Source organism: Sciurus vulgaris (assembly GCF_902686455.1).
Source record: "Sciurus vulgaris genome assembly, chromosome: 2".
Taxonomy (NCBI): domain Eukaryota; kingdom Metazoa; phylum Chordata; class Mammalia; order Rodentia; family Sciuridae; genus Sciurus; species Sciurus vulgaris.
The window spans coordinates 11387846-11400618 of record NC_136462.1 but is presented as its reverse complement, the minus strand read 5'-3'; the positions used below and the strand labels follow the sequence as shown (position 1 = coordinate 11400618).

At 55.6% G+C, this 12773-nt stretch overlaps 1 long non-coding RNA gene across 1 annotated transcript; it reads right to left on the bottom strand.

Annotated features, from left to right (window-relative positions):
* Positions 1 to 9325: 9325 nt before the first annotated feature.
* Positions 9326 to 11502, bottom strand: LOC306653903. Its single transcript, XR_013761817.1, has 4 exons — positions 11330 to 11502; positions 10589 to 10707; positions 9942 to 10048; positions 9326 to 9531 (listed from the first exon to the last, which is right to left on the bottom strand). It is a non-coding gene; the product is annotated as an uncharacterized lncRNA (long non-coding RNA).
* Between the last annotated feature and the right edge of the window lie 1271 nt (positions 11503 to 12773).

Below are 12773 nucleotides of genomic sequence, written 5' to 3'. Positions count from 1 at the left end.
TATTTTTATCTTCTGATCTGTACGCAGATTTCTGAGCATCCTTTCCATATCACGACTTATAAAGCACAATTAGCCGGTGGGAGCTGGGAGCCAGCCCACCGTTCCTGACCCTGCTGAGCCGCTACAGTCTGGCTTTGGTTGAACTCCTGTCCCTGCGGGGACACCTTTCCACTGTGAACATCACACAGGAAGGAGGTGCCCCTTAGCCAAGGGAAAGGGACCTTAGGATTTTCAGCTAGCGGCTCAGCAACCTTCCAACACAAGAGCAGAACGGGACTGGACAAGGGGAAGAGAGAGGAGAGAGGGCGCTGGGTGAGCCGGACAGTCTTCCATGGCGGCCACTCACTCTCCGTTGACCAGTTTTCTCACTCTTGGGGCTTCCTGCACATGCACATGCAACCGTCCAGGTGCACAGCATTTCAGGTCTGAGAGGAAACAGACGTGTGCTACTCCGCACCCACCTGGGGGCCCATGACTTCCTCGAAGTCCTGTAAGTGGAAACAGAGCAGCTGTGACCGGCCCGTCTCCCAGCCCACAGTGTCCCTGACAGACAGCGAGTCAGCACTCACCCCTTCAATGCACAGTGCACATGACCTGACTTGGGTGAGGCGTGTCCCTCTGTCAACCATCTGCTTAGCAATGTACAGACCCTGTGGGATACCAGGGCTCAGAGGCAATAGTAGAAACCAAGAAGTGATGTCTTGACCCCTGGCAGCACCCTATCCAGTGGGCAAACTTACAATCCACCACCAACGCTCCCGTTAGAAGTGGGGTGGAGTGGCAGGCAGGTTAGGAAGGAGCAGGGAAGTTTCCAGAGAAGCCGCTTCTGCCAACTCTAGAGGTAGAGCCGTGGATTAGGAGCACCAGCTGACACAGCCATGCAAAGGCCCTGAGGCTTCCCCAGCCTGGACGCTCCAGGAGCTGAGGACCCCTGAGGAGGCAGCTCCAAGGGAAGTCCATGTGGGAAGGACCCCTAAGGCAGTACAGAGCAGCGGGGAGCCCTGCTTTGGCCTCTCCCACTTCCTCCTGCCTCCCTTGTTGGGGTGAGCCGTCCTCACAGCCGACCCCACTGGCTCCATCCTCCGCTGGTTCCTCTACAGAGAGGATGGATTTCCACAGAACTCCCCGGAGGCGCTGAGATGATGGAGTGAACTCAAAGAAAGAAGGAAAGGAGGGAGAGCTGGGTGGAACCGCAAGGTGGAACTCACATCACAGGAAGAACCAGCGCGGCAGCAGAGCCTCGCACCCACGGCCGCCTCATCCGTCAGACCTGGGTGGTGAACTCCCACCTACCACAGCTGTCCTGAGAAGCCAGGCAGCACTGCAAAGTGCCCAGCACCAGCCTGGTATACAGCAGGCGCTCACAGAGGATGGCTGTGGTGACCAGGGCAGCCACCGATCATTGCAACTCAAGACAAGAGTTGAAAGGGGACCGTCAAGAGATGAAGCTGTGGCACCAAATCACCAGAGTGAAGAGGGGTGGCCCAGGCCCTGGGAGCAGAAGGGACAAACCAAGTGAGCGCTCTGGTTTTCTTGGTTTGGGATTAAAAATGGAGCCATGGACGTCTGTCCCAGGAAGATGCAGGGTAGAGTGGGAGGCAGGACCCCTGGCTGCCCGCCCCAGGCCCCTCAGTATCCGGCGTTGGGCAAAGAAGAACCTCAGAGCAGACCAGCAGCCGCCAGCCAGCTCCTCCCTGCAGCCCGGCCTGGCTCCAGGGCCTGCGTGGGCGCCTGGGTGCAGCCTGGCTCTGCACTCACCACGCAGACTCTGCAGCAGCCACAGGGACACCATGGAAGTCCCTGACTGGGCCTGTGACATCGGCACCCACGGGAGGACAGAGCCCAGTGGGCCGCCCTATGCCTGGTCCAGGTCTGATGAGCCCTCCTGAGGGACCTCGCCCTCCCCAGTGGGGCCCTTTGTGGGAAGAGCAGGCTCCCTAACCCTCTCACAGACACGTCCCTCTGGGCAGCGCTCCCTTGACCTTGAGGCCCTGGGGTTTGGGGCCAAGCCTGTGTCCCCTGCCCCATTGCCAAGCCCTGTGGCCATACCACCAGCTGTCTTTCCCCGCTGAGGGTACTCAGGCCTTTGTTCTGTCTGCACCTGGCCACGGGGTCTCGCTGCAGCAGACAGTTGTGGCTCTTCGAGAGGGAAGCGGGTGGTGCTCGGAGGAATCTGGCCATGGCCCTGACAACTCCAGGCAGGCCTCGCCCCCTCTCTTGGACTCAGTTTCTCCAGTGTATTGAATGGGCTCCAGCTTTGTGCTCTCTGGTTCTCTTGAGTCAGCAGACAGACCCTGCCCACACCCCTTTTCCTTTATTAAGATCCATGAAAAAGAGCCCTGTGTCATCTTCTGAGGCGGATGGCCCCCGTCAGGCACAAAGTGGGCCGACTGGCCACCCTGGTCTGCCTGGACAGAGGCAGGCTTCCCAGGGGTGCGGCCTCCATACCAAACCCCAGCGCCAAGCAAGCCTGGGAGATGGGTCCGCCTCGGGTGAGTGTAGGATGGTTTCTTTACCTTCTTCTGCATTTCCAGAGGGGCAGAAACTGCTTCTGGCTGGTCCTCTCGGCCAACCCATCACTATCGACTCCTTTAGGCAGAAAATGACAAGAAATGAAAGGCTTTGTTTGCGGTCAAGTTAATAGCAGTCGCATCTTCTCCAGAAGAAAGAAACAAGTGGGTGTAGTTAGAGCCGAGGAGAAAACAAATCTACATGTGCACAAATACCACCCCCACAGGGGAAACCTCCAGAGATGCACAAGGAGGAGTGGAAGGTCTGCCAGGCACTGTAGGCTAAAAAGTCGAGAGCTACATTAGTTTGTGTTGCTATAACAAAAGACTGGAGGCAAGCTACTTGTGGGGTAAAGAGAAGTTTATTTCACTGAGAGTTTTAGAGACTCATGTGGCCCCATGGATTTGGCCCCTCGTGAGGACAGCTGATGACAATGACCAGGTGTCAAGTAAGCAGCTACACCTGGAGCCAACAAGCAGAGGACTGAGGGACAGGGTCCCACCGTCCCCTCCAAGGCACATCCCCCATGATCTCAGGACCATCCTCTAGGCCTGACCTTTTATAGGTCAATTTCCCAGTCCTGCCACCTGGGGACCTAGATTTTACATATGGGCCTTTGGGGGACACTCAAATCACGGCAAGAGCATTTAGTCCCTGAAGGTGCCAGCAGACACGGACCTGCGTCTGAGGGCCTGACAAGAGAAGGGAGTAGATGATCCCTGAGGACAGGGACCCAGGCAACATGGCAGAATCCATGCAGGGAGGTCCTGGAGTCCACTGGACCTTCCCTGGCACATGGCAGCCGCTGGTCACTCATGGGCATTGGGCACCATGTTGGAAACACCTCAGACGTGCTGTGAGGGTGGAGTTCACAGAGGACTCGAAGACTCCCAGGAACGCGTGAATGGACATGCCCACTGAGTGGATTTCTCCAGATTAGGTACCAGAGCAGCGTATGCTGGATAAAGTAGGTTAAAACCTGTAAGACTGTCCTGGTGTGGCTGTGAGGTGTCCCCCAAAAGTGCACGCATGAGACAACGCGGGAAGTTCAGGAGGAGGGACTGGATTATGAGAGTCTCAACCCAGGCAGTGAGCGGGTCCCCTGATGGGATTAGCCGGACGGTGACTGAGGCTGGGAGGTGTGGCTGGAGCGGGTGGGCATTGGGGGCTGTGGGGTATGTATTTCCTCTGTGTTGAGTGGAGTCTCTCTCTCAGCTTTCTGATGGTCATGTGAGCTAATTCCCTCCACCACAGGCTTCCGCCATGATGTTTGGCCTCACCCCGAAATCCGGGAATGGAGCCGGCCTTCTATGAACTGGGACCTCTGAAACCTGAGCCCCAAATAAACCTGTCCTCCTCTACGATTGTTCTTGTCAGGCCTTTCAGTCACAGCAGCGAAGAAGCTGACTAAAACAATGATTAGTACGGTTAGTATAATCGATATGTCTCTTCTCATCTTGTTTAACGTGCCTGCTAGAAACTTTTAGATCATTAGTTTGCAAAGGCTGCCAGGAAGAAGCACCATGAACCTCCACTTCAGGTTCCGGAGGCCGAAGCCCAGGAGAGGTGCTGGCAGCACTGGCCGGCTAAGGCCTGTGGGAGAGTCGGCCTCAGCCTCCCTGAGCCTTGCCGGTCATCCCGGATTCCTTTGCATGGCAGGCCTCGCCCCGTCTCCGCCTCCATCCTCCTGAGGTGCTCCTTGCACGTGATTGGGTCCAAATTTCCCCCCTTATGAGGACATCAGTCCTACTGGGGGAGGGCCCATCCTAACGACATTGATCACAACTGTAAAGACCCTGTCTCTCCAGCTGAGGTCACTTTCTGAGGCCTTGGGGGTTCAGCCCTTCAGCTTTGGGAGTTGGGGTCACCAGTTCAGCCCACAACGTGGGCTCCCATCATCTTCGTGGTGGACAGCTCTGCTCCTGCCTAGGAAGCAGCTCACCGAATCTCACCCCGTGTTCTCTGCCACACGACCTTCAGAAATGGCCTGTCCCACCTGCAGGAGACTCGGGCATTCGGGGCTGGCTTTATGGATTAGTCCTTCACTTCCGAGAGTCTGTTCCACGCCAGGATGGCGTAGGACTCTGGCAATGAGCACGTCCCCACGCCAGCCTGGCTCTGGGGTGGGACAGACGCTGCTCTTGTCAGCAGGGTAATGTGGGGCAGCAGCTCCAGCTTTGTCTGTGAACTGAGGAAACAGCTGCTTCCCTCCGGATGTGGCCTCCGAAAGCCACTAGCACACAGTAGCCCTCTATCTGCTTGGCCCACCACAGGGAGCGAGGTCCCCGTCATAGTGTGCTTAAGCAGAATGCAGACGACGACCTCTCCGTGGGGAGACTCTCTGCCGTCATGCGGCCCCCTGAGGGTGATCCAGGGCATCCCATCTCGAGAGCCTGACGAGTGGCCTCTTCACTCCTTTGGCCACGCCAGGGAACAGTCCTGGGTTCCAGGGATTAGGATCTGGACATTTTGGGGGGCCGTGATTCGGTACTCTAGGTCCCCGGCCTGGCCAGGCCAAATTCCTCATTCTGAAATGGGGGAACCGAGGCTCAGGGCCCAGGTGTGCGCCCACCTCCAAGGCCCTGGGAACAAGAGAGCGTGAAGGCCACAGAGGGGGAAGGGACCACACCAGGCCCAGTGGAGCCTCTGGGTCCAGGGAAAGGGGACACGGAGGTGGGAGCCTGCTGCAGCTTGCTGGTTTCCAAGACTGGGCCTGCTGTTATAAACTGCCGGCTCTCCAAGAGCTTCAGCAATGTGGCTGAAACTATGAATATTCCTCATTATCAAAACAGAAACCTTACAGAAATCAAAACGGAACCTTAAAAAGTCTCTGCAGTGGGGAAGCGTGCCTGTAATCCCAGTGACTGGGGAGGCTGAGGCAGGAGGATCCCAAGTTCAAAGCCAGCCTCAGCAATTTAGCAAGGCCCTAAGCAATTCAGGGAGATCCTGTCTCTAAACAAAATATTAAAAAGGGCTGGGGACATGACTCAGTAGTTAAGCACCCCTGAGTTCAATTCCTGCTACCCAAAAAAAAAGTCTCTTATTCCTTCGTTTAAAATAAGACATAAGCCTGTGCATACTAGCGTAACATTTTTAAAGGAAAAAACCTCTGTTTTCTGGAACAAAAAGCTTAGTGAAAAAAGTGGCTCTTGTCTTTCACAAAGCTTTTAATTCCTGGCGTAATAAAAGATGAAGAATGTGCGAATCTGCCTCCACGTGTTGCTGTTATATGTTACTTTGATTGAAATACATGAAGCAATTCGCCCAGATGTGTGGGTGGAAGCAGGAGAAGTGTTTTCCGTGCCTTTTCAATCTCGAACCTTCGCTTTTGATCACTATACCAACACTCGATGGACATGAGCTAAGAACGTCGATGTGTGATCAGTGCCCTAGCCGTGGGATGTTTGCCCTCCATTCTGCCCAACCTTTTGGTGTGTCTGGGACTTTGAATAGATCGGTCACCCATTCCTGCCTTCTCAGCCTCACACGTGGGTCACTAGGAAAACATCCGTTCACGGGAGCGTGCAGATCTTCCAAATGTCACTACATGGTACCAAACAACTTCATTCATCAACGTCACCTCCACTCACATTTCAAAAGTTTCTCTAAGCATTGGGAAACCCATAACTACAGAAGCAGAATTTCCCAAGATTGACATTTTCCTTGGAAAGTTTTTTATTGGCAATTGTTTTCCTTGGTTCATGCGTGTATCACACGTGTTTGCCAAATGCCCGAGTCCGAATAGCCAGAGTTTGCCTGTCAGGCGTTCTTGGAGCAAAAGATGGGGTTCCATGAAAAACATTTCCTCGTTCAGAGTACAGCTGGAAGCCGCCTCTGTGTCATCAGGAGCCCTGTACAGGTACTCCCCAGTTAGTCCCTCCGAATGGCCAAGACGCCCACAGGTTGAGATTTAATGCAGTTGTCAAATCGCACTGCTTCTTCAGTTTGCACGTGGGTGGCGGCAGAGAACATGGCCATGGCTGCTCCATCTTGGGGCAGCTGCCCGGCCCACACCCAGGTCCCTACACCACCCGTGCAAATGACAACACAATGAAAAAGGCACAAATACCACCTTAGTTTTATGCTGAAAATAGTTTGGACTGAGCAGACTCCTGACAGGGTCCCAGGCCTGCCCCAGAGGGCTGTGGACCCCTAGGAGAGTCGCCGTGCGTGCCCAGCCTTTGCCCACCACCTCGCCACCCTCTCACCTGCTTCCTCCTGGCGGGAGCCCCTGTGGCACCTCTCTGAGCCTCAGCTTCCTGAACCATAAGGTGAGAAGGGAAGAGACACCTGCCTCTGAGAGCTCAGGGCACGTGGAGCACACGGTGCAGGGAGCCTGGGCCCAGCTTCTCCGCCACCTTCCTGGTCACACTCGGGGCGCCGGCTGCACCGCCGTTACGCTTTGACATGAGGTGTCCTCCAAAAGCTCACGTGTAAGACAGTGCAGGGAGGTTCAGAGTGGCTTGTGAGAGTCTTCGCCCCATCTGCGCACTGACCCCTGTGGGGTTAACTGAGTGGTCACTGGAGAGGTGGGTGCCGCTGGGGTGGGAAGTGGGCCTGGCTCGGGGTATGTGCACCTGGAGGGTGGAGTCTCTGCTTCCTGATCACCAGGGCAGCTGCTTCCCTCTCCCGCCATGAGGTCCTGCCTCACCTGGAGCCTGAGGAGTGGAGTGGCCTTCTGGGCTCTGACACCGTCAGCCTCTGACAGACCTTTCTCCCTACCACCATGCTGCTCGGCTCCTTTAGTCCAGCGGAGGAACAGCTGACCACCACCCCAGCGCCCAGAGCACTCCGGCCTTCCCGAGTCCCCCGTGCCCGCTGACAGCCCCCGGGGCAGGGGAGGCAGAGGAGGCCAGAGCAGCCCTCTTTCTGGAGCCTTCTGTGAGCATGGATGGGGAGCGGTGGTGACAGGTCTGAGCACACCCTGCAGGACCCAGTAAATCCTGCAGGCTGCATCCTGGGTGGCGACGGACCAGCAGGGCGTCACCTCTGCACGGCGTCCCTGGGCCCTCCGGGAGTGTTCCCAAAGCTTGCTGACCTTGTGGGGAGGGGCCGTTGGTAAGCACAGGGGGCTGGGCGGTGTGCTGCCGGGTGTGGCCCAGCAGGGGCTGAACCTGCCACGGGCTCGCTCTCAAACATCACTTGCTGGTCCTGCAGCCTGATGGGGGCCCTCGGGGACGTGTCGCTCCCTCAGCTCCACTCTGGTTCCAAGACACTTGGTTTTTGGTCACATCATTCATTCCCGGCAAGAGCAAGGACCCTGGGCTCATCGGTCAAGAGCAATCTCCTCTGCTCAGCAAAGAGCTGAGGCCTGGCCGCCAAGGAGACATTTGCTCCTATAAATGTGGCCACTGGGACAGTGGCTGGTGCTGGCTGGCCCCTGCCTGGAGGACATCACCTGCTGGGAGAGGGGTGACTCTCCCCAGGCTGGGAGAATGGGCCTCTTCAGTGAGGGCGCGGGAGGTTGCCCAGGGAGCCCCGGGAGGCCCCTGCTCAGCCCTCACTGGCTCATCTCACCCTGGGGTTGCTGCAGCCCCGGGGAAGGGCTGCCACTGGGTCCCTTTGACATGGGCCGCCTCACGCTGGCTTTGTGTGGGGACACAGGGGCCTAGGCAACAGTCCCCATGGTGGACACACACTTCGCCCCTGGAGAATCACTCCTGACAGCTATTTGCTGTGACAGGGCCCCTAAAGCACTTCTCGTGGCGTCTAGAGAAGACGGAGTCATTATGACTGACAGCCTTTACTTGGGGAGAATTTGGGATTGACAGAAAAGCCACTAAGATAGCACAGGAAGTCCCATGTGGCCTTTGTCCCCTGCCCGATGGTCAGCCTCTTACTGTCCCCTGGAAAATTGTTGCAACTAAGAAACTGGCGCCCTGAGCAGCCATCACCTAAACTCCAGGCCTGTTAGAGCCGCTAGCTTCCCACTCAGGTCCTCTTTCTCTTCCAGGAAGCCACACTGCCACATAGTCAAGTCTCCTTGGGTTCCGCGGGTCTGTGACAATCTTAGACATGTTTCTTATGTCCTTGTCCATGCTGAGGAGCACAGGGTTCCATAGAACAGTCCTCAGTTCAGGTGTGTCTGATGTTCTGGGGTTAGTGGGACGCGGGTTGGGGGAGATCAGCACAGGTCTGTGCCTTCCTGGGCCCTGTCACTGAGGACATTGGCCTCCACCCCTGAGACCAGATCTCCTTTGTCAGCCTTCTCTACCCCACTTAGCTCTCCTTCCCTTTTCATATCCTCTATTTGGAAACGAGAGAGCGAGTGCAGCCACCCTCCAGGGAGAGGAGTTCATCGCACCTCCTGGAGGGCGGGGCTGCGTCTCCTGCTTGCTTTCTTATCGGGGAATTCTTGGGAAAGAAGCCTCTATCTCCTCTCTCCCATCTATTTGTTTATCGAATCATTCATTTATATGGCAGGGACTCGTGGCATTTGTTGTGAGCTCTGGGCTGTGGTCCATGGTGCACTGGGACCCTGGGAGGCCTTCTGGGTGGCTCGGGAGGAGCGAGTTGTTGTTGTTCCTTTTAGGTATACTTGACAGTAGAATATGTCTTGACACACCCCACACACATGGAGTATAACTTCCTGTTCTTGTGGCCGTACATGATGGGGAGTTTCGCTGGTCTGTATTCAAACGTGAACATAGAACGTGAAGTCTAATTCCTTCTACTGTCTTTCCCATTCCCAACCTGCTTCCCTTCCCCCTACTGCTCCCTGTCCAATCTGTGAACCTCCTCCACTCTTCCCTCCCCCCACCCCACCACATATCAGAAAGAACATTCAGAATTTGGTTTTGGAAGACTGGTTTATTTCACTTAGCATGAGAGTCTCCAGTTCCATTCATTTACCAGCAAATGCCATGATTTCATTCTTCTTTGTGGCTGAGTAATATTCCACTGTATATATGTACCACATTTTCTTTACCAAGAAGAGCAAATTTGATGAGCCACTTCAAATGACCACCTGGGTAGTGTGTGCTCCTGAGTAAAGGATCCTTCTGATATTGATTGCAGCCCCTAGAGAGTGGATTGAATTATCAATGTAACAAAATGGCAAACTATATATACACTATAAAATATGTATAAACTATAAATTATCACATCCTTTGTATTTTAACTTTTCCACTCATGTCCACATAATGCTTAGTTGTAGACATACTGTAGCCCATAACTTGTGTGGTTTGCTCTCACAGAGAACTCTGAAATGAACATTTTTGTACATTTTTACAATGGAGTTGATTTCCTTGTGAGAAGGACTGAATCTTAATTCAGGTGCTGAGTCGCTGTGCAGTGGGGTTTTGCACCACCACCAATGGTGTATGTGAGCTACTACACCCTTGTCAGAAGACGGCACAAGCAACAATGCAAATGATCAAGCACCAGAAAGTGCACTCATGGACACACAGACACACAGACATTCAGCCAACCTGTGCACCTGTCTCAGCCGAGAGCTGAATTTTCAGTGGATTTTATCCAATAGAGCAGGGATTGACCAGGGGGTCTTTCAGGCCTTCCGGGCTTCCGTAGTTCTGACCTGCTATTGTCTCGTCCAGCGAGTACAATGAAGACTCGGCTCTCAAATGAAGTTTTAAGGTCTTTATTTTTATGGGAGAGCTTCTGAGCCGAGTGCCTGGCTCTTCCTCCTCCTCCACCGCCGCCGTCTTCTTCTTCTTCTTCTCTTGTGCAGTTTTCTCTCTCCTTCTTTTCTCTTGTGCAGCTGCCACTTCTCTCTTCTTCCTCTCTCGTCGCGCCGCGGCCGCCTCTCCTCTTCTCTCATCCTGCAGCTGCTGCCTGCCCTCCTTGCCTTGCTTGCTCCCGCCGCCGCGCAAAGTACGCAGCTTTATGGGATGTAACAGCCAATCACCTAACGGGTCAGGCGTTTGGCTCGTGGAGACTTAATGGTGGGTAATGAGGACATGTACTGATCAAGAGCCAAGCACGGACGCGGAGGAGATCAGTCAGCCAATAGAAAGCACTTCCTTAAAGTTGTTTTTCTTTGCAGTTGGGCTTCTTGGCGCCATCTTAGGGCGAGGCCAGCCACCACTGCGGGCCCTACAGGGCAGCGGTCTCCAACATGCTATGATTCTACCCATGCGACATAGACATCAGCATTTTAATTATCAATAAGAAATAACTTGATATATGACCTTCTTGTCCTTCTTGCAGTGGGCAGGGAGTGGTCCCACCATTTCTCTGGGAAAGATGACAAGGGCAACTTAGCAAGGCTCTGACTCCAAAGAAAAAATAGCAAAGGGCTGGGCATGTGGCTCAGTGGCTTAGCACCAGGGGTTCAATCCCTGGTATAAAAAGCAAAAAGAAAAGCCACAGGCACGGAGCTGTTGCTAGCACTCAGAGCAGCTGGGGACAAGGCTGGTGACAGCACAGCCTTGGTGCTCAGGAGGTGAGTCTGCAGCCAACACAGTCCTGCGGAATGAACCTTGGGCCAAGGCCCTGGGTTCGCACTTCCTTTTCGTCTTAGGGCCTCTCCGCCTCTGGGCTTCCCTGGGCCCTTCTGTCCTCCTCACCCAGCAGACTGCCCTCAGCACCCTCTCTGCGGCTCCCCAGCACCCAGGGCCTCCTTGCTGGATCACCCACACCTCAGCTGGGCCGGTCCTTCCTGGGTCCCTTCTCCAGTGGCAATGGAAGGTGGTGTCCAGCGCTGGAAACCCGCCGGCAACCGGCACCCTGCGCCACCCAGGCTGGCTGCCTGCCCCTGCCCCCGCCTGCCCCTGCCTGCCCCATCTCTGCCCCTGCCCTGCCGCCGCCCCGAGGGCGCGGACTGGAAGCGGAGGAGGGTCTGGCCGGGACGGATCACCGGGAGGAACCGCGAGGTACTATAAACAGTGACACGTCAACTCGAGATCCCGACTTGAGCGCGAGGAAACGGGGCTGTGACAGGGAGACGCTTCCTGCCAGACGAATGTCCAGACGTGTCTCGCGACGGGCCCGGTGACAGCGGGAGGCCGAGGTGGGAGGCGCTGCTTATGCGCTGCAGGCCTCGCCGAGTGCCGCTGAGGACGCCCGGGCGGGACGACGGCGACCGGAGATAAGCGCGTCCTCCCGCCTCCGCCCAGGACGCAGAGCGCGTCCTCCCTCCCTCCGGGAACTCCAGCGCCCGCGGGGGACCCCGCATCCGCCCCAGGCTCCCGCCAGGCTTCGTCCTCCCAGCTGGAGCGCGCCCCGCTCGCCCCGCACCGCGTTTAACGCTCCTGCGCAGGTTTCAGGGGGCGCAAGGCTGGAAAGGGGTCACGGCATCGATTTGAACCTTCTGGAAGCGCTGGGCCTGCAGCGTTGGTCGTGAGAGGCGGGAACCTGGAGAAGTGATGACTTCCTGCCAGGGAGCTCTCCCCGGCCACAGCCCGCAGGTGACCCGCTCGGCTGGCGCTGGCGTGGAGCAGACCCTCCCCGCAGCCCCGGTGCAGCCCCAGGTGGACAGCACCAGTGAGAAGGTGGCTCAGCGCCTCAGCTTCCTGATCTGTCCAATGAAGGTCACTTTATGGAATAGATTTTCCAGCACCTAAGACCCACACCTGGTGAAAGTGTACCCCCAAATATTCCGCCAGCATACTAGCGCTCAGCTGCTGAGCCCCATCAAATCATGAACTAGCTGAACTTCACATCTGGTCCTGCATGTCCAGGACTCTTCAATATTCAGTTTTCCGCACAAACAAAAATGTGCATGTTTTCTAAGCAACTGTCGTTGAACACATTTTAACAGCCGCCGCCCCCCACCCACACCCCCGAAAAAAAAAGACTAACTGGAATGTATCTTACACACTGCTTCTTATCTACCAGGATGACAGGCAATGGAGAGGGTTTCATGAGATAACACTAGGGGTTATAGCTGTGTTCATTTATGTCACTGGTTGAGGGCACACACTAGGGCTGGGGGAAGCTTCCCACACCATCCCTGCCTCTCAGCACCATGGTCTTAGAGGAATACCAGGCCCTTGGCAATGACGGATACATCCTGTACCGAACGTGTCTTCATAGATATCGGAACCAAGGCCGCACAAATTCACACATACCTCCTTCAGAGGACCCTGATGGGGAGAAGTTCAGAGCAAATGACAGTTGAGAGTGCCTTCAGGGCAAGTGAACTCGAGGGGAGGCAGAGAGGCTGACCAGAGCAAAGAGCAAGTCCCAAAGTAGAGGCATCCAAGAGGCTGGCTCTCGACCCTGTGAAATGCCTCATCACGACCACAGCTTGTGATAACTATTTAATAACACCAGCCAAGGTGCACTGCTTGCCTGCAGGG